Source organism: Schistocerca piceifrons, chromosome 10 (assembly GCF_021461385.2).
Source record: "Schistocerca piceifrons isolate TAMUIC-IGC-003096 chromosome 10, iqSchPice1.1, whole genome shotgun sequence".
In the NCBI taxonomy this organism is placed as follows: Eukaryota; Metazoa; Arthropoda; class Insecta; order Orthoptera; family Acrididae; genus Schistocerca; species Schistocerca piceifrons.
The window spans coordinates 100,324,827-100,351,344 of NC_060147.1; the positions used below are offsets into that span (position 1 = coordinate 100,324,827).

The 26,518-nt window shown below is 38.1% G+C and overlaps 1 protein-coding gene across 1 annotated transcript in view; it reads left to right on the top strand.

Annotated features, from left to right (window-relative positions):
- Positions 1-26,518, top strand: part of LOC124718934 (glutamate-gated chloride channel) — a 428,257-nt gene that overhangs the window by 370,926 nt on the left and 30,813 nt on the right. The window lies entirely within an intron of this gene.

The following is a 26,518-nucleotide window of genomic DNA, read 5'->3' on the forward strand; positions in this document are numbered from 1 at the left end:
ATTTTTCTGTTTTCAGCCAGGCCTCTGAGTTTGTTTTAACTTCATAACTTAGCACTTGGTTTTGAAAAATCACAGTTGCACAGATGTTTGTGCTTCACATACCTTACACCATTTTAGTGTAGAATTGGATAGCTGCTCTTTTGACTTGTGTTAAATGAATCTTTCTTCCCTATGTCAAAGCGGCCTCACTCAGTTAAGAGTTGCACTTTATATTTTAGGATGTCAGTGTCTTCTGGTTATCTTGACAGTTTATATTGTCATGATGTATCATGTTTTCTTATTGAAAAGTGTTTCTGGAGGTAATTTGACTATCCTTTGATTTACTATGTTTGCCCAAAGCATTGATGAGAACTTCTTAAGTTAAATTATATCTCCTAGCACTTTTTACAGAAAGTTTCCTTTTAATTATGTGCAGTTGCTGAGTGTAGTATCTGTAACTGTTTCAGTGTTATTGCCAGTGACTGATATACTGAAGTTTCTCATTTCTGTGTGTTCCTTATTTTCACAAATATATTCATTTAACTTAACTGTTTCTGTAATTGTAGGCAAAAAGCTGCTTCTAACAGTTTCATGACTTTGCTCTAGTTTGGTCAGTCTTTAATGTAAAGTTCTGTGTTACATCATTTTCAAATTAAAATTATTCAATAGAACAAAATAGGTTTTTCCACTATAGATAGTGCATTTGAAATGTTCATAATAATTAGTCATACGAAAGAACAAAGTACTTAATGAAGAGGAACAAATATATCTGATTTTAAGAGTTTCAATAGGTTTTAGTAACATGTCTTATGTTACATTAGCCGGAAGACTTTCATAAGAGTTTCATAGGCTTATATTGTCTGTAAAAGTGAGGCCTGTCTGCTTTTCCTGGTGGTTCACAAATACAAACTTACGGTTGAGTGCAGGATCTGTTGCTGTCTGCCTAATTCAAGAAACAAGTTTCAAGGTCTAGGAGGAAACTTCTTATATATTCTTTTTCAGGTTTCTGCATTATGCTCGTAAGGAGTCGGTAGTTCTAATTTTACTAGTCTTCTTGGAAACTGCTACTGCATTCCACTCACCATGAGCTACATTGTGTCTTGTTCTTACCTGTTTCAGACCCCCCTTTAACTTGGAATGCAAATTTATAAATTGATGGGGTCTTGTAAGAAAAATATTCATAGTATGTTATATTCATTGGGAAGAAATTTTTATTTTCTCATTTACACAAAAATTTAGGATGCACATCATTGTACTGAAAATGTTTGAAAAGCTATGTCAATCAATAACTGCTTACATTTAAAAGTTAAAGAAGGTAGTACAGTGCACAAAAAGAGCAAATTTCGTGTAAAGACTATTCAGTTGAATAAGATACGTCAATAGTACTTTGGTTGCACTTAGCCCATCAGCTTATGTCTGATACAGAAAGCTGTTACTATCTGTCAAATGTTATCATACGCATATTTGTAAAGAGATATTTCATCAATGTCAGGGTCACACTGGCTTTCAAGGATGTGTATATATTTTAAGTATTATTATTTTTAATTGAAAATTATTAGCTTTTTACTTAAAAATGTTTCTTGTTATAAAGCTTTGTGTAGGAACATGGATGGATTTTGTTGATGAGTGTATTCTGTGGCCATTAAAGCTAACTCCAGAGTAACAGATTTTAGAGGAATTGAAGGTATATGTTACTTTTTTCTGTTTCATACATAATACCTGACTGCATCAAAAAATGTCTAGTGTATTCATTTTTCTGCATAACTGATGATGTAATAGAACAGTTTCTGTTTTGCGTCAGTGAATGGGTTGAAATTATTCATGCACTCATCTCACACAAAACATTGTTCGAATAATATGCTGTTTGTAAATAATGGAAGTTTCAGTCTCTGTCACCAGTCATGTGAAAAGATTGACCTCTACTCCTATAATTAATTCTAACTGCTTACTTTGAACATTGTGAAAAACAGGGTTCAATGTTGAATGCACATAATGGCAAAACTATCATCAAGTTAAAGGATGGTTTGAAAACTATTTTTCTGGCCATGCTCCTGCTGGAGGTGGTTTCTGCTTTCCTTCCTCTGATCTATGAATTCATTCCCCCCAGTCAGTTACAGGGCAACCTGCAGTTCAGTATGGACTCCAAATGATGGCACAATTCGACATTTGCATGCCACAGTGAAGAAATTTCATTAACTTTGTATTTACTTCAGCCTGTGTTATGTCTTACGGAACATAGTCAATCCACCCAAAAATTTGTTTTGTGACATGCTCCTGTACAAAGAAAATGTGTTCATTTCATCTTGTCTCAAAATGCTGTAGTTGATATAACACTGTGATTACTTCTCATTTAACTCTTGAACTGCTGTCATATTTCAAATTCTGGATCAGTATTTTAAATCCAGAGGAGTGCACAATGAAACCTTTGCTGGCCCACGTAATATCTTGGAACTAGTCTTAAGATCCTAAGTGGCACTGCAAAACAAATGTCTGTCTTCAGTCATAGCTGCTGTAGGGACTTGAGATGATGTATTTTCATTTTCAGCGAAGCTTAATTATTTTCTTTCGAAACATGAAATATAATGTCATGCTGTATAGCCCACTGCATTTCATAGTTGAGTGTCAGAAAATCTCATGGATGATGCAGTAAATAACTCCTACAGAAACTGTATTGCTAAAAAAAGTAAACTGGAAATCGACAATGTTGTTGTCATTCAGGCTGCAAATCTGAAATGAAGTCTCCCTCATTTGATAGAGTTGTGGCAAGACCAGCAAACAGATATAAAAATAAACATTAGGGCTAACTTTTGGATGTTTGTTCATCAGGTAATTGACTATAATGTATGTTTGATCTGAAAGCTAGCTCTTATGTTTACTTTTGTTTAGGTTTGCCAGCTACGTCACAGCTTCATCCGATGGGTGAGTTATAGTACACATCTCTTTCCCATTCTTTTTAACTGCTTCTAATAGAACTGTCTTTACCACAGCATTCATCTACTGTTGCCTTATCAAGCACGGCATCCGTAATTTGATAAACAACTACACCTATTTGTCGGTGTCTAATCGATTTTGAAGCGGCGTAGTACAGTATTGTAACTGCATTTAGTTAAACTAATGTAGAGAACGGCTTGCAATATTATATAGTGTACATTAGGAAACAGAACACACTGAAGGCCTATTCATTGTCACACACGCACAAATCAGCTGGGCTCACTGCAGAGGAAATGGGTGTATAGCCAGGTGTAACACAATGGCATAATGAGAGAATTCTGAGGTCTCTCAAATCCAGGGTTTCTTCTGGAGAGCTGAAGACAGAACATTTCATTCCAAAACATTTAAAGATGTTGACCCCTTTCCCGTATGTTGCTGCCAGATAACTCTTCCTTTGCTGCTTCTAAGTGTAGTTGTTTAACTTGTATTTACTCTCATTCAATGCATTAGAAAACATCATACACATATTTGATAATCCACCCCCTCCAATTATAACATTAAGAAACATTATAACATTAAAAAAAAATAGATTGAATGTATGCATCAAATGTGATGTTGCAATTTCCTCCCTTGTAGCCATTTACAGCCCCTGACCTCTGCTAAGAATGATGAATGGTATGCTACATGTAATAGCCTCCTCTTTGCAAAATTGTGCGTACATCTGTACATCGTGGCTCTTCTCATTCTTCATCTATGCTTTCCCTGCTTTTAGAGTACCTGTTGTTCTATATTTTTTGTCTTTTCTTTTCTTTTTAAATTTTTCTTTCATTTTGGAGAGGCATTGGGTAAGTAATAGGTGTTGCTTTCTGTTGTTAATTATGACAGTTTGTTGTTAGGAGTAGTTTATAGTGTAGTTAGCTGTGTGGTCTCACTGACATTCTGATCTTTTTTTTATAATGGTGTGAGTATTGTGCTGAAGGCAACAGCACATCAGCAGTGGAGATGAAAGCTTATTAGTGCACTTGCGTAAAGAAGAGATAGATAAAGTGGATGTACAGTGGAAGAAGAGTGAAATACACTCAACTTAATACTAATTCCGCAGTTATAATCCTCTCAGCATGGCACATATTTTTGGATCAAGTTTCCAAAACATTACTTTAGACATTACCAACTAACATTAGTTCAGAGTAATTCAGTACAGAAAGATGTCAGTGTGCTTGAAAGAAAAAGTTGTAAAAAGAAATGATTGCCAGTATTTCAATTTTTTTAAAATTCAGTTTTTTTTTTTCATATTCACTTTACAGCCTTTGACCTATCATTCTCATGCCATTTATTCAAATTTTGTGCAGCATGTTACTTAATTTTAAAAAATAATAACAAAAAACAGGGTTCATCCTCTATTTATGCAATGAACTCTCATTGGAATGCTGTATGAGACTACCTGTTTGGTACATTCTGATTACATTTGTTCTTGAGTAATAAGCTGTTTAAGGGTGTAATTGTGCTTTCTTCAAACTTAAACATCTCTATGGACTAAACCGATACATGAGTATAAGAAAGAACATGCAAGCAAAGAAGCAAAACAGATAAAAAATAGTTACCCACAGTAGACATCTCACTAATACCGTGAGACGCTACATCTAGTGTCGGTAATAGGCTGAATTTTGCCAGTCTCTAAGTTTCTTCAGGAATGCTGTATCATCTGGAGCTACTCTTTGGTGATTAAATTCTGCAGAGCTTCCAGACTACAGGGATGTCAGTCATTACATTTCACCTGCTGCTCCAAATAGTCCGAGACATTTTCCACGACACTAAGATTGTGTGATTTACTGAGACAGTTGAAGTGCGCCAGGGTGCTTGAGTGTTTGTGAAACTGGGAATGTTTGCATGCAGCCTCACAAACAGACTGTTGTCATCTCAGAAGAGGGGTTGCACGTACCGTATTCATTATGAAATTGTAGAGCAGAGGGTAACAGTCAGTCACCGAGAATGTCAAAGTAAGTAACTTGAATGAGGAGGCCCAAGTCACAGTATGAACAACACCCCCAGCACAGCACACAACCACTCCTAGCCAGAACTACACCTCAGCACACTATGGATTGGGCCGTGGGTGCACTCGACAGGAACAATCCTTTGAAGTGAAAAAGTCCACTAAGCATGGGCTCTAAAATACATACCTTAAGATATATCTCTTCTGTGGAAAGCTCTTTGCATGCCTTATCTCAAGACGAAGTAGTATGGACCCAAACACGAAAAAATTCTCTTATAAACATGAGCTCCATTGTGTGTACCTTAAGAGTTATGAGCACTTGTTCAGTAGAAGGGATGTATTTCACAATAGTGAAGATGGACAAGTGCACATAGCTCCTAAGGTATGCACTTTAGTTCTCATATTTACTGGACATTTTTTCCTTGATCTGATGGAATTACATTTTCCTTGAGACATGCAAGTCTCAACTTTATCTTTGATGTTGATAGAAGCCACAGAAGTGAATTAAAATTTGTGCCATGGCTGGGATCTGAACCCAGGTCTCATGTTAGCTAGGCAGATGTGCTAACCACTACATCACTGTAGCAGTGTGGATAATGCAGTGTGGTGTAACGGTTATCACATGTGAAGTAGGCAGTAGACCAGGGTTCAAATTTTACTCCATTTCTTCAGCTTCTATCATTATCAAAGATGTGACTCTTGAGGTTTTCCTGGCGTATCGAATATTCCACAAGATTTCGAGATTGCAGCCGGATCTCATCGACTTCTTTCCATGATATTTCGGCTGACAACCTTACAGCCATCTTCAGGCGAGTGTTTGACACTGGAGATTGCTAGTGCGAGTCACTCTATTTATACGTAAAAGTGCCGCAGGCGCGCATGCGCAAGTTACCGTAGCATGCGCGCCACCTGTCGATTCCAAGGCCCTCTACAATATTACTGCATATATGGAGCGCAATCGAATGCGTGAAAAAAGTAAAACATGCACGCAGACGTGTCCAAAACAATAAAATGCAAAATTTCAAAATTAAAATTACTTGTCGCTCGACGTGTCAGAAGCCATAAAAAGTTTTCTTTTGGTTGAAATTAAAGAAATCAACGGGTCCCAGGCCTTATTCAATAAAAGCCGCCATCACGATTAATCAGATTATCCGCTAAACGTATTTCCATGGATTCATTCACAACTGAATCCCAGAAGGATCTCGATGGGGCCAAGATTTTCATGGTCGAATAATCCACAGTATGTCCTGTGGAAATACAATGTTTGGCTATAGCCGACTTACTTGGCTGTAAAAGGCGAGTGTAGCGCTCACGTTCAACGCAGCGGTCGTGTACTGTGCGTGTGGTTTGACCAATGTAGGCTTTCCCACACTCGCAAGGTATTTTATAAATTCCAGCCTTCCGTAATCCCAGATTATCCTTGGCTGAGCCCAGAAGAGCAAGAGTCTTTGTAGGTGGCCGGAAGATTGCTTTCACACGATGTTTCTTTAAAATTCTGCCTACTTTTGATGAAATGTTCCCGACATATGGGAGGAATGCTCTGGACTTAAACACCTCCTTATCCTCTTGATCTTGTTGGTGGTCACGTTTTTTCCTCCTTAAAGAAGTACTGACCTGATGTGCAGAATATCCATTATGTTGAAATACCAATTTCAAGTGCTCTAATTCGTCTGCAAGGCTGTCTTTATCAGACACGATGTGTGCCCTATGCACCAACGTTCGAAGGACGCCCATAGTTTGTGACGGGTGATGACAGCTTGACGCCTGCAGGTACAGATCCGTATGCATGGGTTTTCGATAGACCGAATGCCCCAATGACCCATCCACCCTGCGTTTAACCATGACGTCCAGAAATGGTAGGCAACCATCTTTTTCAACTTCCATCGTAAACTGAATGTTTGTGTGGATGGAATTCAGATGTTGTAAAAACCGTGAAAGCTCTTCTTCACCGTGAGGCCACACTACAAAGGTATCATCCACGTACCGCCAGAAGACTGTTGGTTTCAACATTGCCGAATCGAGAGCCCTCTCCTCAAAGTCTTCCATATAACAGTTTGCTACCAGAGGGGACAGAGGACTGCCCATGGCAACACCGTCAAGTTGCTCAAAATATTCATTATTAAATAGAAAGTAAGTAGAGGACAGGGCATGGTGAAACAGCACCGTTATATCGGCCGTAAACTTATTGCCGATAAGTGACAATGAATCCAAAAGAGGGACCCTCGTAAAGAGTGAAACGACATTGAAACTTACTAACAAGTCCGAATCCTTCAGCTGTAGTGTTCTCAGTCTATTGATAAAGTCCGCAGAGTTGCGAATATGGTGCATACATTTGCCAACAAAAGGTCTCAGTAGCGAAGCCAAATGACTAGATAAATCATATGTTGGAGCACCGACATTGCTCACTATGGGGCGTAAGGGCACATTATCCTTATGGATCTTTGGAAGACTATATAACCTCGGTGGAACTGTGAGGTCTCAATCTTTTCACAACTTATTGCGGCAGAGAAGAGGAGTTTAGCAACTCTGACATTTTCCTTTCTACTTTCCGAGTAGGGTCTTTATCAAGCTTCCTGTACGTTGTCTCACTCAGCAAACTATATGTCTTCTGATCATACATATCATACATATCACGTGGCAACAGCACAGTAGCATTCCCCTTATCCGCCGGAAGGACCACCGTCTGAGTATCTTCCCGTAACTTGCGCAGTGCAGCCCTTTCCATTGAAGAAATGTTGCTCTTCTGAGGCCGAGTTCTCATAAGGGCGCGACATGTTTCCCGCCTGATTTCTTCTGCTGCTTCACTGGATAGAGGCCTGACAGCTTCTTCAACAGCACTAATAAAATCTGTTAAAGGTAAGGTCCTAGGTGTCGGTGCGAAGTTCAGACCTATCCCAAGTACCGACAGTGTCATGTTGTCTAAATCCTTATCCGTGAAATTTACCACAGAGTGTCGAAAAACATCTTCTTGTCGTGACGTTGCTGAGAGTCGGTCAAACTTCGATGATTGTCTTAAAGAATACTCCTGGCGGACCCATCGAGATCCTTCTGGGATTCAGTTGTGAAGGAATCCGTGGAAATACGTTTAGTGGATAATCTCATTAATCGTGATGGCGGCTTTTTATTGAATAAGGCCTGGGACCCGTTGATTTCTTTAATTTCAACCAAAAGAAAACTTTTTATGGCTTCTGGCACGTCGAGCGACAAGTAATTTTAATATTGAAATTTTGCATTTCATTGTTTTGGACACGCCTGCGTGCATGTTTTACTTTTTTCACGCATTCGATTGCGCTCCATATATGCAGTAATATTGTAGAGGGCCTTGGAATCGACAGGTGGCGCGCATGCTACGGTAACTTGCGCATGCGCGCCTGCGGCACTTTTACGTATAAATAGAGCGACTTGCACCAGCAATCTCCAGTGTCAAACACTCGCCTGGAGATGGCTGTAAGGTTGTCAGCCGAAATATCGTGGAAAGAAGTCGATGAGATCCGGCTGCAATCCCGAAATCTTGTGGAATATTATCAAAGATTTTTTTTCTTTTTTTGACCTATACTACCACCTCTCAAAATATGGAAAGCAAAGAGCTTGCATTAGAACAGATTTGTCTCACAGTATTTTTGAATGATCCTTCCTGTCATATCCCTCAATACTGACCATTCCTCCAAGGACACCCTGCATATAAGACACCAGCACAAGGGGTGTACAACAGATACCAGTCCCTGTAATCCTAAGTTGTGTGGAATAATTCATGCCCATAAATGGCTATTGTGGACCAAAAATGTCTAATGAAGTTGTCAATGAAATGTTATTATACCACTGAAGACCTTTGAAAGTGATTTTCACAAAATTATATGAGACGGATTCTCAGATTGTTTCCTTATAATATTTATGGCCAATTGTGTACTTTTATTTCGTAAGATAGCTGTTGTCTGCTACTTCTCCACTTCTGTTGTTTGCTGTCTGTCCAATCTTCTTCCTGATGCCCCTTTGAATGAACCAAATCTTTAACATCTTGCATCCATCTTCTAGGTGGTCTTCCACATTCTCTTCATCTAGTTCATAGATTCTTCATTGGAGGTTGCCATCTAAGTTAATATTTTACTATCTGTGGCAATGAGACTAATGTCTTTTTCCCCTATAATTTCCTGTATTCTTTCTTTTCTGACATGTCCCAGTCACGAAATGTGACAACTTCTTCACCAAAAATTCATTTCAAGGGACATCAGTTTATTTTTCTCCTTTTTGGTTATCTCGCATATCTCAGCACTATATTTAGTGATACTCTCTGTGATTGGCTTGTACAGCATCACCTTCTATCTCTTTGCAATTTTGTCATGCTATAGCTAGCTGTTAAATTGGTCAAATACTCTTTTTCCTTGCCCAGTTTAATTTGTGGTGTCCTGTGTGCACCTTCCATTTGTTGTACAAGTGACACACAAATATTTAGCTGTATAGACATTTTTAATGTTGCAGAATCCTACACTCAAATCTTCTCTGTTATCTTCACCCACTACAAGTTTTTTGTCAGGCCCATTTTGAGAGTCTTCATGCAGTTTTCTGAACATGTATCTGGATTTGTATTTGTCTTTAGCTATTGGGACATGGCCAGCAATGGAGATTGAATTATACAGTATTTCTTGTCCTACAGGTAAACCCATTCCATGACTGTTCCTCTTCCAGTTCCGCAAAACTATTTCTGAGTATACCTTATATTAATGAGCACCCTTGTCTTAGACTCTTACTCATGGTCACATTATCTATAGTGGCATCAGATACTAGTTACAAGAATATCTGTTGTATTTGCGGTATGACAAACTGAAATACCATTTGTTAATCACAGAAAGGGAGAAAATCCTGTTTTAAGGAGGGAAAAAATAATTTATTTTTCTTAAATTTCTATGACCTAGTAGCTTTGCTTCATATGATACCAACTGGCGAATTAAATAATTCAGTTTAAATGTAAATTTGGTGTAAAGAATTTAGGGGAGGCATAACATTTTAAGCAAGTGAAAGTGGTGTAAAAGTTCTAAAGCAGTGTCTGAACTTAATCAGTTAATTAGGACACTGCTGAATCTAACTCTGGCAATGGTTATTGCTGCCCCCAGTCTAAAGATTGATTTGATCCAATTCCCCATGCTAATATATCCTGTGCAAGCCTCTTTTCTGCATAACTATGGCATCCTACATCCATTTTAACCTGCTTACATTATTCAAGCCCCCACTCTTCCTTCTGTCATCAGATTGACAAGCCTTTGATGCCTCAGTATGTGTCCTGTCAACCGATTTATGCTTTTATTGAATTTTTGTTATAAATTTACTTTATCCTCAGTTGTGTTCAGTACCTCCTTATTAGTTACTTGATCAAACCATTTAATCTTCAACATTCTTCCACATCAACACAGTTCTCTTCTTGTCTGAGTTGCTTATCATCCACATTTCACTTTTGTGCAAGGCTGCATTCCAGACAAATACCTTCAGAAAAGACTTCCTAGCACTTAAATTTATGTTAATAAAAGCCTCTTTTTCAGAAATTCTTTTTGTTCTGTAGCCAGTCTGCATATCATATCTTCTCTACTTCAGCCATCATCTATTATTTTACTCCCAAATAGCAGAACTCTTTACTACTTGTAGTTTCTCATTTCTTAATCTAAATCACTCAGCATTGCCTGATTTTATTCAGTTACTCTCCATTACCCTTGTCTTACCTTTGTTGATGCTCCTCTTATAATATCTTTTTCAAGACACTATCCATTCCAGATTCAACTGTTCTTATGATTCTTTTGCAGTCTCTGTCAGAATTACAGTGTTATTGGCAAACCTTTCTTCTCTGTGAAATTTAATTCCCTTTCCAAATTTCTCTTTGGTTTCCTTAACTGCTTGCTCAATGTACAGACTGAGTAACATCAGGGATAGGATTAATGTGTGGCAAAAATAATAGCAAAAATTTCTTTTTACTGTATCAGAACTGAAAGAGCATTGAGAGGCATGTAGAAGCCAAAGCTGAGCCCATGACTTAAAAAAACCAGTTGCTTTTTTGAAGCAATCAGTATTGAAATTGAACCTGAGTTCATGGAAAGAGTTGACGAGAATTGCAGTGGCTACTGAAAGCTATAAGTTTGAGGTACCATTTTGCAAGCTATCTCTACAAAACTGTGAAAATGTGTCTTGGCTCAATGACAAGCAATGAGTCAGCAAATAATGTTGAAAACACCACACATCTGTGACAGACAATATCACTGTCAGACAGGCAAATGATCCTGCAACATAGATAATCTCTGTGCTCTTTGGTAAATATTAACTATCACTCATAAGAGAAACCTACAATTACGGGAAATCCCAAATGAAGCAAACAGTGCAACTGAAATAAAGAAATAAATAAACAGGTTAACAATACTTACATGCATGTCTGATAGGACAGACACTGTTGATGTTCCACAGTTGTACAAAACACTTCAAAATTAATTCACTGACTGTGTATTAGGTACAGATCTAACTACCCACTAGTGACATATGAAAATTTGTGCCGGACTGGGACTTGCTTATCATGAGCATCGCCTTAACCACTTTGGCTATCTGTGCACACTCCCCAGACTGATCCAGACTTCCATATTTTGCACTGTCTACATCCTTATATATTGTAGTCCACTGAATTCATGAGCTACAATATAAAGATGTAGGCAGTGTGACATATGGAAGTTTGGGCTGATGTGGGAAATGTGCACAGATAGCCGAAGTGGTTAAGGCAAAACTAATCATAAGTGTGAAATGAGTTCAACTCCTGGTCCAGCAAAAATTTTCATATGTTGCTAATGGATAGTGGATCTGTACCTAATACAGCTGATGCCAAGGAATTCACAGTCAGTGATCTAATTTCAAAGTAAACACTTCTTACTTTCTACAAAAGAATAATCAGTACACAAATGAATGTGCGGATATGCATATGAAAGCTTACTATCAACATTGCAATCCTAGACTGAAGTACACTTTTCCCTAATTTCTCCAAATGAAAGAGAGCACAGAGAAAGTCTTTGATCAGAACACAAATAAAAAATTGGCTTGAGGATTAGACAAAGTACAAATTTGAAACTATGCAGTGTAGCAGAGAAGATCCCATTGTAGGTAAGAGAACAATTCACCATAGAAACGTACTGATATATTAACCCTCAAGCGGGCTTGCCTATGTGTAAAGTATGGCAACCACAAATAACATTATCTCGTACCATTTTGTTATCGTTTTACAAGTGCGAGATTGTACCTGTTACTTCGTCATTGCTTCAACTAACACACTGTTAAGTTGTGCTGTCATACATCCAGGTAAGGAGCAGTAATATAAAATAAACAACAAGCCGAGTGAGAAAAAATTTATAATCCATTAAAGAAAATGGTCCAGATTCTGAGCTAACAGCACAGTCCCACAGTCTGTGAGATTATTAGTAATCAAACAAGCATTTGGCTGCAATCTGATGCAACTGCACTGTTTATTGGTCCAAATAGGTCATTACTGTGTAGTAACACTTATACATAGCAACAGAGTGATACAGGGAATGTTTATTTTATTATTGTTTAATTAAACAGTGATTTAGCTCATATAAGTTTATTTTATCATTGTTTAATTAAACTAAGATTAAACTGTGTTCACTGCAGTAACATAAAGACAGATATTCTTTACATGTGTGTAAAGTACGCCGTGTACCGATTTGTATTATGAAAATCGGTGTTCACCCACTCAGGGGTTAGAGAATCTAACTTTCAATAAACTTAGTGGCACTCACAACTGGTTACAAGCAAATAAAATTTTATTAACATAAGCTTTTTGAGGAAAAGAGTAAACACATTATAGCAAGATAGTAATGAATGTAACAACACAGCTGTAAAAAATGAAAAGTAGGGCTGGACAGTGGCTAGCAAAACTTTTTAAAATGTGAGGCAAATACAACAAAACAATAGAAAATGAAAGTAACAGTGCTGAATAAATTTAATAAATATTTGCAGAGTAAAGTACTTAATAGAACAGTTATAAATATGCCACAAATACTTACAAGATGAATCAAACACCAATACATATCTGTAGCTGTTTTGTTGGGCATCTCTTGATAAATGATATATTTTCTCTAGATTTTCATCAAACCACTGCTTCTGCTTTAACTCTCACAAAACTTCTGCAACGTTTCTACAAATCCTTATTGAACAGTGTAGCCACCTAGTGTTCTTTACTTCTGCACCACAATTTACAAAATAGATTATGTGAGAGGACAAATGTTCTACCATATAGATGCGAATAATCCACATATATTTTTTCCCTGTATTTAAGGATGAAAAACTGGGCTGTGCAGATTAATTGTAATGACATTGGTACTGCTCCATCTTCAACAGTAGATACCATTATACTATAGCACTGTTACAGCCTCAGTCTCTGACAAGTAGTAGCACTGTATGAAAAGTACTAACAATGTGTTAACTTGTTGATTATGGCTATAAGTTCTCGTTATCACTTACACACAACTAAAGAAAAATTGAAAATGATTGAAGAAGCAGAGAACATTGTAAACTGTGCAGCAAGAAGAAAGTATGTTGTGAGTGCGAGTAGTATTTGTGACTAGTGAAAAAATGAAATGCGGCTCCAAGAAATGAATAATAATCACTGGGCATTTTGCAGCCAAAAAGTGAAGCATCCGTACCCCAAAAAAAGACTCTGCAATTCTGTAGATGAGAGATGGATGTGCGGTGACTTGTGAAATGCACCAACTCAAAGCATTGGCTTTAGGCTAAGAATTAGGCATCACCAATTTTTCAGTCAAAGTGGATTAGACACCTGGAGGAAAACTACCATTGCTCAATGGTTTCCAGGCGATTAAGAAGAAAAATTAGTGAATTTTCATTGTTATGTGATAAATTTGTGATGCAGACATTACTATATAGTATTGTAAATTGGTAACATGGATCAACTGCCAGTCTATTTTGAGATGCCGCTTGACAACACTGTGAACAGGAAAGGGGAATCCAGCATCATGATATGAATTGGCAGCAATGAGACGTAAAAGTGTACAGTGATGTGTGTAACTGGCAATGGATGAAAGCTACCACCTTAGGTGTTATTTAAAACGAAAACTATTCTGAAAATATCAGTGAAAGGCAGATTGGTGAAATCAAATTCAACAGGGTGGATGGACAATGACCTTGTGGTTGACTGTGTGGTGCATGTTTGGCAATGTCACACTAGTGCATTACTGGCTATTGGCAGCTTCCGCGGACATATAACTGAGAAAGTGCGAGACAAGTTACAAAAAGGGAAAACTGACTTGGTCATTATCTCTGGAGGCCTGACATGCACCCTACAGCCACTAGATGTGCATAAATAGGTCACTCAAAGCTACTTACACAATGATATATACAGTGATGGACTGCTGATGAAAACTACAAATTCAATTTGAATGAAAAAATCGAGTGGCCAGATTTGTCCCAGACTTTCGATTGGGTGAAATGTGCATGGGACTCCATTCTGCTGTCAACTGGTGGAAAAAATCTTTCAAAAAATGTGATATCACAAATTCACTGGACAGAACAGAGCACAACACCCTGTGGGAAGATGGTGACGACAACAGTGTTTATTCTGCTAGTGATGATGATGAAAGTGATGATGACTAGAATAATTATGTTAGAATAATTTTTTGTAAATAAAACACAAATTAAAGCCAATATTTCTTTTCTATTTTCCTCACTTAAAATTAGGGTGTATGGATTATTCAGTGATGCAGATTGTTCGCATATGTACAGTATTACGTGCTCAAGGTACCTTAGGATTCTGTGTTAAAAAAAAGAATGTAGACTTCCTTTTGTGATGACATGATGCAAACTATGTTTGTGCTGTAAGAGGACATTATCATAAAAGCTTTTCCCATTGCCAGAGCAATATTCATATCATTGCTAAGCACAGTTGCCCAATAAGTCTACAGATGGAATAGACATCTATATGACATTGAAAATGCACTTATGAGGAAACATGCAATGAGGAAAATGGACTGACTGCTTCCAGCCAAAACCTAATTCAGGAAAGAAAGGAAAACGCAAGCGCGCGCGCCCACACACACACACACACACACACACACACACACACAGATATATGGTATTGACCAGTATCTCCGGCTGCTCTAGTCAAACTGCAGCTATTGCATTGAAAGAAAGCAGCAATCTGGAATAGGCAGCGGAGGGGGAGAGGTAGGAAGGACTTGGACTAGAAAGTGGCAGGGCAAGGCTGCCTTGAGAAGTTGAGAAGTGTTGGGAGGCTGTGGAAGGGGGGAAGGAAGATGATTGGAAAAAGAAAGGAGCAGAGAGGAAGAGAGACAGATGGATACGTTGGCAGGGAGAAGTGCACTGCACAGTGATGATGCGGAGGGGAAGGGGAGGGGGGTGTTCAACAGTATGAAATGGGAGAAAGTGATAGGACAGAGAGGATAGAAACTGTTGAGTGGAGGGTGCATGCCAGTAGGTTATTGTAGGCTGAGGCCAGGATAGTTTCAGGGGCAGAGAACGTGTTGTATCGATAACTTCCATCTGCACAGTTCAGAAAAGCTGGTAGTGAAGGGGAGGGTCCAGATGGGCCAGGTTGTGAAGCAGCCACTGAAATCCAGCTTGTCATGTTCAGCTACCTGTTGGGCAACAGGCTGATCCACTTTGCTCTTGGCGCCAGTTTGGTGGTGGTCATTCATCCTGGTGAACAGCCCTTTGATAGTTATATCAATATAAAAAGCTGTGCAATGATTTCTATGGCTGGTGTTTGTCACAGCTGCTTTAGCAGGTAGCACAGCCTCTGACGGCGTAGGTAGTCCCCACACACTGCACCAGACAGTCTTCTTCTCTCCTCCCACCTGTACCCTGCCATCCCTCCTCCTCCCCAACCTCACCCCAGGTTGCTGCTTTCATGCAACATAACAGTTACAGTGTGGTGTCCGCCCCCGGTAGCTGAGCTGTCAGCACGACAGAATGTCAATCCTAAGGTGCCGGGTTCGATTCCCCGCTGGGTCGGAGATTTTCTCCACTCAGGGACTGGGTGTTGTGTTGTCCTAATTGTCATCATTTCATCCCCATCGACACGCAAGTTGCTGAAGTGGCGTCAAATCGAAAGACTTGCACCCGGCGAACGGTCTACCCGACAGGAGGCCATAGTCACACGACATTTTTTTTACGGTCTGGTCAGAGCAGCTGTATGTGTGAGGTGTGCCTGCTTGTGTGAATGTGTGTGTGTTTCCCTTTCTCTTCTGGAGAAGGCTTTGGCCAAAAGTTCAATGTGTAACAGTCTTTTTGTTGTGCCTATCTGCATCTCACCATGTCAGCTTTATGGTGAGTATAAATCTAACCTTTTCATAATTGTTGATATGCCAACCTGGACTTTCTATTGTTTTGTTGTATTTAGGGGAATACTTCTTATAATATATGGAACCATATGGAGCAGCTGTTTAGGATATGAAAGAAAGGAAAAGTGGGGATGGGATATCATCATGAACACTTGATTTTCATGGATGAACATTTAGTTCCAATAAACTCATCTGTTATGTGAGTCTAGTATCTGAGTAATATAATTTGTAAGACCCAAAAGAATTTAAAATCTTCTCAAATACACACAGTGCATTGTTGACATTTACTTAAATATTATAGTAATTTTGGGGTCTGCATTGGACGGTGGCTGACTGATTGCCTCATTGCGTACCAGAATGTCATAGGTTCAACCCGAGGTAGGAATGAAGATGTTTTTCTCTACTCCAGTTTCTTTGTATTTTCATGATTTCTGTATTATGAGCCCCCTATGGTGAGAAGCTGATTATTTTCTCATATGAATGACTGACACATTGGCCATTTTCTACTGATGTGCTTTTCTGTAGTTGTTTCACGTCTACCCATGGTGAGCATACTCTGGATCTCTCCAGACTGGTCCAAATTTATATTTCATATAAGAAATTTGACACACCCTCTTGATGACACTGAAAAAGTGTACTAAACATGTAAATACCGATCCACATCCACATCATACATCAGATTAATTCACAGTGGGCATTGATTCCATACTGATTGTTCTGTGCCCCCTTGCCATTATTTCGTACACTATATTTAAATCTTACGGAGATTGTAATGCTGCTTTCTGTAGCTTCAGAGTAAAAATCTGCTGTTATGTTGATAAATATGTGGCAAGAAAGTTGAAAAATTGTCATACGCACATTAAAATATTGCATACACCGAGCTTTATGGATTACTTTCTGTGAGTTGGCTATGCTTGAAATGCACTGCGTTCGAGCTCAGCATTGCTTACGCTTATGGAGGAATGTTCGAAATTTAAGTGAGGGCTACCAACCTGAGATTAGATGCACGTTTTCTTATGAATTCTAAAACTTTTGATCATATTAAATCACAGAACTTAAACAAAATTGTAAAGAAATATAAAAGATCAACAAATAAATTAATCAAGCTAAGCAATTTTTGAACCTCTCTCTCCAGACACTTGTGTTTGGTGGTGCTTGTAAATGCTAATTTGTGTAAATCTTTAAACATGTATTTATATTTTGTCTGTGGATGTACTCTTATATGTCATAATGTTGCGTATCAGAAACATTGGCACACTGAAATTAAGTTCAGATACTTGTGACAAATTCATGCCACCCAAGCTTAATCTGGAAATAGTATGACGTAGAACATGTACCTTGACAATAAACAGTAACTAATTTCCCTCATCCCAATATTGTTTGGTTTACCAGTTAGTAACAATTGAAACAGGAATAATGTAATGTACTTTTGGCAAAATGAATCTGCTCACTCAAGAGAAGTTGAGTAGATGCTTGCTTATTGACTTAAGGTCAGTCATATACTTGCCTTTATGTGGCCTCTCATTTGTGAGTCTCACAAGCAGTTTCTCAGAGGAGTGAAGAACCATTTTTATCGAAAGCTATAGTGGTTTGAACCCTTTTGTGTAACTGCTTCTTTTCTGTAGCTACTTTTCTCAGTTCTCAGTTAATTCCCATATTGTTTTCCTTCCTGCCACATCTCAGGAATTATTACGAGCTGTGAGTATACCTGTGACTGCTGGCAGTCTTAGGGCCAGTTGTATAAAGAAGTTGATCTTAGATTAGCTCAAAAAATGAAACTGGATCAAGCTTAACTCTGAAGTCAGCTTTTACAAGCTGTGACATAGGCGCAAATATAGTGGTGCAGGAAGTATGGAATTTGTTTCTTCAGCTACAGTCTGGGCTCACAGGCTTTTAAGAAGCAAAATCTGAAATCTGTGTTGTATAGATGTTAATCACAGACTATTTTGCGGTGAGATGAGATGATTTAGGCTGTTAAAAATTTATGAATAAAATAAATTTCAGTTACAGTTGTCAGTTCACAACTTAGTGATACTACAAAAGAACATATGTTGGTTTGTGCAAATACAAGTTGAAAAGAAGTAAATAGTAAAGAAGTTTTGATAGTAAGTTTACCTTCCATTCAGAAGGCTGTTGCACTCAGCAACTGTTATATTGACATGTAAATAACAGATTTCAGCTATCAGTCATCCTTTTAAGTTTTATTGGCAGATTTAGATTTCAGCTAGAAACTAGCCATTCTCAATGCACTATCATTTTTCATCAATGCATGTAATGCCTGTTGGGTCAGACTTCATCCACAGTTCATTGAATACTGGTCTTGATATTCAATGAACTGTGGATGAAGCCCGACCAACAGGCATTACTTACATTGATCAAAAATGATAGTGCATTGAGAATGGCTAGTTTCTAGCTGAAATCTAAATCTGCCAATAAAGTTTAAAAAGGATGACTGATAGCTGAAATCTATTATTTAAAAGTTTTGATAATGCTTTCACACTGCCGATGTTCAGAATTATTATTTTGCTCTGTAATGTTAGGTTAGTGGGGAAACCAGTGATGTAAATAATGATTGAAGATAATAAATGTGCCCATAAGATTTTTTGGAGATGACTAGTAATTAATGTGTAAAAGATTAAAGGATTTTTGTAGTCACTTAGTAGCAGAGTAAGAAACATACATTCAAATGATTTTCAGTGAACATTTAAGAATACAATGTTCAATTACAGCTAATAATTGTTGACTATCTCTAATGTAAATTCTCTCCAGGCTTGAATACCAACAACCACACAGTTTGTATTAAATTTTTAACTACAGAAGGTATGGTTAAATTGCTATGCCAACTGCACACACATTGATGAACAGAACAGTAGGCACATGTGGTTTAAATACTACAGACATATCTATTTTTCATTAGGTAAATGAAAATGTCTGTTGTTGCCTCATTGGTTACATGTTGGTCTGTGATCCAGAAGGTCTGCGGTCCAATTGCAAGTCAATACAAGAAACTTTTTAAAAAAATTATAAGGTCGTTGGGGTCTAATAATATATATTAATTTGTGAAATGTTGAGTTTCATCATTTTTTGGACACCACGTCAAACTGTAGATCTCCATAAATCTGGGCGTGTAATCTTCTTCAAATGGCTGAGAAAGGCAAGGATATACCATCTCAGAAAGGACCAAGCCCAGTCCACCACTGTGATGGTCAAATGGTTGAGACTGCTCTCCCTAAGCAGACAGTGCAGTTCCTGTCACCAGTAGTTTCAGCTTTAAAATCTATAAGCTATTGAAACTTTTGTCCACACATAAAGCTACCTAAATCTATGGGGAGCTCTCTGTAATATATATATCATGCTCAACAAACATCTGAAAGCCTGATGTGATGCCATACTCATCTACTGTTGATGTGTACAGTCAGATTGGTCATGCCACTTAATAGCTATACCATGTTGCTGCACATTATTCAAATGATGTACAAGGGTTGGAGAAAAATATGGAAACGACAAAAGCACATTATGTTACCACTCCTAATGTGGAGTGGGAAACCAGCTGGCATTCGAAACAGCTTCCAGTCATCTCGGTATGGATAAATAAAGGCCCTGTGGGGTTTTCAGGGGAATCTTATACCATTCCTTCTGTGAAATAGCGGCAAATTCTGATAATGACGATGGACTGGATAGTGATCGTGCACCCTTCTCTTCAAAGTAGACCACAAAGGTTCAATAATATTAAGATACGGTGACTACAGTGTTCTGGAAAGATGAGACAGTTCGTCCCCATACTCACATAACCAGTCCTAAATGATGCAAGCTGTGTGAACAGGAGACATGCCATCTTTGAACACAGAATCATCACCATTAGGTAACAAAAATTGTACCATGGGAAGGACCTGATCAGCCAAATAGGTCACACAATCCTTGGCCCTAATGCAACCTTGCAGAGTAACTGTGGGGCCAACAGAATACCACGATATGACTTCCCAAATTGTCACTGAACCACTGCGACATTTCACTCTAGGGACGTAAGCTGGCTCAGAGGTTGGAAACAGTGTGAGACAAGACTCATCCATCCAAATGACTTCCTTCCATTTCTCTGTAATCAGGGTTTACGGTTTCAGAATTACATTTTCTTGTTATGGGCATTTGCATCACTAATACGTGGTTTTGAAATTCAAGTTCACCCTGCAGTTCCCTGCTTGTGGAACCCCCCTCATGTTGTTTTGGTGCTGAAAGGATTAAGTGCAAGTTTGAGTTCTGCAATGACTTTTGCAACTATCATCCTCTTATTTTTTGTCACAATCCTTTTCAGTGACTGTCTGGCATGATCACTCAATACACACTTTGACCCATATTGTGACTTACCAGATGATATTTTTCCACCTCCCCTTTCAGCTACCTCCCTTGTGGAAACATCCACCATACGGGCACCAACAGTTTGCCCACATTCCGTTTCACTTAGTTCTGCCATAATGCCCTTTCTACTAAATGGAATACTGTTCTTACTATGACTGGCACTTGCAATGTATTGAAAACATTGCACAGGTGCCACTCGTGGTCAAATACAACAGTGCACACTGCAGGCTTGTACAGCATCTGCATTCATGTTCAAGCGTGCATTTCTCATAGTGTTTCCATATATTCGTCCAACTCCTGTGTTCTCTACAATGTCAGATATAAGATAATTATGGCAACACTACGTTTTGAAGACATACCACCTATGGCAACACTCAACACTGTATTGTGAAACTATACCAACTAATTATGCTGCTTATTGGTTTCCTAGTATACTTGACCATTGTGGTGGGTAACTTTCTGTGTTCTGCACAGATCATGAAACATTCAGTGTCAAATCCTGTGTATGTATGATATGTGATTAATCTGCATTCAAAACCCCATAATCGAGTAGGCAACTGATTTAGTGGTTTTGCCAAGCGTGTCTCATGCTGATTTAGATCAACAGTGAACCTCGTTCAGTTGATCAAGTTTAGTATTAATGTTATATAACGTAGCAAATTGTTATATAATATAGCAAGTTCTTGAACTGTGTTCATTTTCTGAGCTAAGATCAAATTTTTTCTCCAGTCAGCAACTTTTATACAATCAGCCCTTTGACTTCTGACGGGGTCAGATTGCAGTTACATTTGTGACAACAATTTTGAAATTTCAAATAGCATCTAAACTGAAAGTATCTATTGCACAGACTTGCATACACAGTTGCAGTAATACTCCATCTGTCAAACAATAGTAAACATAAACATCACTCAGAGATTAAGCCTTAAGTTGAGAGTTGAAGGAAAACTTAACTAAATCAATAGACAGGAGCACATTAAAGAGGATTGGAACCTCATACAAAAGGACCACTGCCACAGAAATGGCTGAATATGCATGAACACATAGCTAACAAAGGCAATGAGACATACATTAACAACACTGCGGCAGTAGAGCTATATACCAGGTGAAACAAGAAAAAGGGGCTTCAGCTGGACTGCGCACAACTGGGTACTTGTAACACATTGTGCTGTTTCCTACAGTTTCACACTACAAGAGTTGTTTGTGTATAGGGAACACCACGACAAGCTTAGAATCTAAACTGGCTTTTTCTAACTGAGAGGCATACAGAAGAAATGAAATGGTTTGGGAACTCACATCATGGTATCTATTGAGCCCTATAAACACAGTGGAAGGCTGGTTATCTGGATCAGTCTACAAAACCATTATTGGTGAGCCTACTCATTGAATTAGGCACATTGTACACAGCAGATTATTGTGTCTTCCAGAATAAAAATGCTTCTGATCACATGGGCAGAAATGTTCCCAATAATCACCAGATTTGAAAATCTGAAAGAATAATTAAGGGCACATTACAGTTCTCCAACGTTTCTTGAGAAATTGAACCTTTTCATTGTGCCAATTGGCATAAAATACCATTATCCTTCATACAGAATTTGTATACAGGGTGGTCCATTGATAGTGACCGGGCCAAATATCTCACGGAATAAGCATCAAATGAAAAAACTTCAAAGAACGAAACTCATCTAGCTTGAAGGAGGAAACCAGATGGTGCAATGGTTGGCCCAGTAGATGGCGCTGCCATAGGTCAAATGGATATCAGCTTCATTTTTTAAAATAGGAACCCCCATTTTTTATTACATATTCATGTAGTACATAAAGAAATATGAATGTTTTAGTTGGACCACTTTTTTCGGTTTGTGATAGATGGCGCTGTAATAGTCACAAACATATAAGTACATGGTATCACATAAAATTCTGCCAATGCAGATGGTATTTGATACATTACCCGTGTTAAAAGGGACCATTTACCAACTGCGGAACAGGTCAATATCATGTTGATGTATGGCTATTGTGATCAAAACGCCCAACGGGCATGTGCTATGTACGCTGCTCGGTATCCTGGATGACATCATCCAAGTGTCCAGACTGTTCGCCAGATAGCTACATTATTTAAGGAAACAGGAAGTGTTCAGCCACATGTGAAACATCAACCATGACCTGCAACAAATGATGATGCCCAAGTAGGTGTTTTAGTTGCTGTCGCAACTAATCTGCACATCAGTAGCAGACAAATACGCGTTCTATTTAGCGACGAAGCGTCATTCACCAACAGCGGTAACGTAAACCGGCATAATATGCACTATCGGGCAATGGAAAATCCATGATGGCTGCGACAAGTGGAACATCAGTGAACTTGGCGGGTTAATGTATGGTGTGGCTTTATGGGAGGAAGGATAATTGGCCCCCATTTTATTGATGGCAGTCTAAATGGTGCAATGCATGCTGATTTCCTATGTAATGTTCTACCGATGTTACTACAAGATGTTTCACTGCATGACAGAATGGCGATGTACTTCCAACATGATGGATGTCTGGCACATAGCTCATGTGTGGTTGAAGCAGTATTGAATAGCATATTTCATGACAGGTGGATTGGTCATCGAAGCACCATATCATGGCCCGCATGGTCACCGGATCTGACATCCCTGGATTTCTTTCTGTGGGGAAAGTTGAAGGATATTTGCTATCATGATCCACTGACAACATCTGACAACATGTGTCAGCGCATTGTCAATGCATGTGCGAACATTACGGAAGGCGAACTACTCATTGTTGAGAGGAATGTCGTTAGATGTATTGCCAAATGCATTGAGGTTGAGGGAAATCATTTTGAGCATTTATTGCATTAATGTGGTATTTACAGGTAATCATGCTGTAACAGCATGCATTCTCAGACACGATAAGTTCACAAAGGTACATGTATCACATTGGAACAACCGAAATAAAATCTTCAAACGTACCTGCGTTCTGTATTTTAATTTAAAAAACCTACCTGTTACCAACTGTTCATCTAAAATTGTGAGCCATATGTCTGTGACTATTATAGCACCATCCATCACAAAGCAAAAAAAGTGGTCCAACTAAAACATTCATATTTCTTTATGTACTACACGAATATGTAACAAAAAAATGGGGGTTCCTATTTAATAAAACACAGTTTATATCTGTTTGACCTATGGCAGCACCATGTAGTGGGCCAACCATAGCGCCATCTGGTTCCCCCCCGTCAAGCTAGACAAGTTTTGTTCTTTGTAGTTTTTTCTTTCGACTCTTATTTCGTGAGATATTTGGCCCAGTCACAATCAATGGACCACCCTTTATATCAGCCTTCATGAAGCTTTAGGCTGTTTTGGATTCCAAATGTAAGCCCACCTATATTAACTGTGTGTTAATATTGTAGTTTCTGATGTATTAGTGGATATCAGAACTTATGATGGTCGAACGCACTTTTTAGTGAACAATAATTACTTTATTCAGTCTCTTCTCAGTCTTTAGCATTGCAAAGTTCGTTTCTTCACTCTATCGATCCAGATTGGTTTGATTATCTTTAACTTTTGATGTTATTGACCTTGTCATTGCTGCAGTATTAAGTTTTCTAGTCCCCCTGAATGCATTTATTCCATGCCTATTTAGGGGTTCCCACAGTTCTCGTAGACTATAGACAGTAAATAAGGAGTAATTGTACTCAGTTTCTCTTTTGTGACACTGTCACATAAAAGGGCCTGACACTATGTCTGTTACAAACAGAAGCACATTGTAAGCTTCCAACACAAAATTTCACTAGAGGTGGTACAGGGGCAATTAAACAACGCTTAACAGGATTTTTCCAAGTGTTCAGTTTTCTTTCTGAGCCTTTGTACTGTCTCACAGTCTTGTGACAAAACTTATTAGATCATAGAGCACCTGGCAACCATCTGCGTAATGTGTGACTAGCAGGCAGAAACTTTTCCATATCAACCAATTTTATGTGACTAACTCCAGACTGTCATTGCTATGAATTAACTGGGATTTGGTGTAGACACATTTATTTAAGTGGCAGATGGTTTTTCCTGATTGGTCAGCTCACCTTTTACAGCTACTTATGATCTTCATAGATAAGTATGTGTGACCTTTTAGGTTACATCTTGGCTTTAGGCATCCCTTCATGTTTCCATTTCACTATGAAGCCAGGAACAGAAAACATAGGTACCTTCAGGAGTATTGAAATCTTGACCTTTTGACTTGTTACACTGTTTTAGCCTATGTCAAAGTGCTCAGGCCCTGCAGAACAGCATATTGTGGGCTTTTGAGCTGTCTAGTTGCAACTGTTCTTTTGTAATCAGTCTTGAATCTTGCAAATGCATCTTCACCCTATTTGCAGGTATATTGGTTGTTATTCTATGAGAAGGAGCAAGTAGTGTCTGAAAATTTCTGAAAGCAATGTCATTTACCTAGGACACAGTGGGCTTTTTAACAGTTGTCCCAGCTTCAGTAAGGTAATAATATTCTTCATTCCAATATAATGAGTCATTTTGATTTTATGTAATAGTGCATCTTCAGAATCATATATAAAAGGACATACACTGTTGTGTCCCATTTCCATGCATTTCCAGAAAGTAAAGAAAAATTCCCTGGAGTTGACATTTCTCACTTGCTTTAAGTAGTACTACTTTTTTAATATACTCTATATTTTTAATTTCTTAATTCTTCTACTGTGGTATCCTGTGGCTGTTTGTGGTGTAGCATTTCTTTCACAATAAGCAGTAAACCTTTGCTGGTCTTAGTATCTAAATGACTACCAACCTGTTCTCTGCATTTAACTAAAATTGGAATCATACTAATGTGACCACACTGTCTAGGATTTCAGTAATAAATTTCATCTGAGCAACCGTTGACAAATGTCATTTATAGGGTACATTAAAGTGGAATTCACGGTTCCTGTTATTTCAGTACAGTGACAAGAACAGTAAGTTGTACATCATGGGCCAATGCACGGAAAAACAATGTCTCTGTTGATGAATTCAGTGTCTACATTTACACTACCTGAATGGTACACACAGAGAATTATATTTCAAATTCATGCAGTTGTACTTGGAGTTACAGGCCATGTGTTCCCATCATAAAATTATGGACATGTAATACAAACAGTTATGTTCCTTTTTAATTTTTTTCCTTGGATTTTGTCAAACCTGAGTATGTACTTCATCTTTAGGTATTCCACTGACATTGAAATGTTACACTCCAATCCTTAACTAACTGATTCTATGAAAAATTGCATATAATTCTGAAGGTATGAGAATCATATGTGTTTGAGTACAAGAAGCATTTATTAGATGAAGAATCTGAATTAAAAAAAGTCATTTTATAGCATGTTAAATTGTGAGACAGAGTTCAAATAAAATAAATCCAATTGAGAAACCATTCTATATGAGAAAGAAACACTCACACACCACTTGTTTTACTAACTGCCCATCTTTTAGACCTAGATTAATGGTATATAGTGAGATAATAACCTGAAATCTAGGTCAAAGTAATGTCCATTAATAATGTTTCACCAGGTACTCGGATGTAAGTAACAGGGAAAATCAACTGTATAATTTCATGGTTCTGAGACTTTTGTATTAGCTCTGTGGCATAACAAGCTACAATAAGATTTCCTGAAATGCAGCACCCTACAATAAATAATAAGCAGAAACACATAGTCTGAGTAATAAATAGTTCAGCGTTAATTCATTGTATGGAAAGCTTTGCAACACGCATAGCCCTACAGTAACTTTTAATACATAACCATGTATTATTACAATATGATATTCATCGTGTTCATAGAATATTCTGAGTTGTCACCTCATTTCATCTTGGTCTTTGACAGTGTTCTGAGTTTTCACAGATAAGGAAAAATGAGGTTTTACATGAAAATATTACATTTTTTATT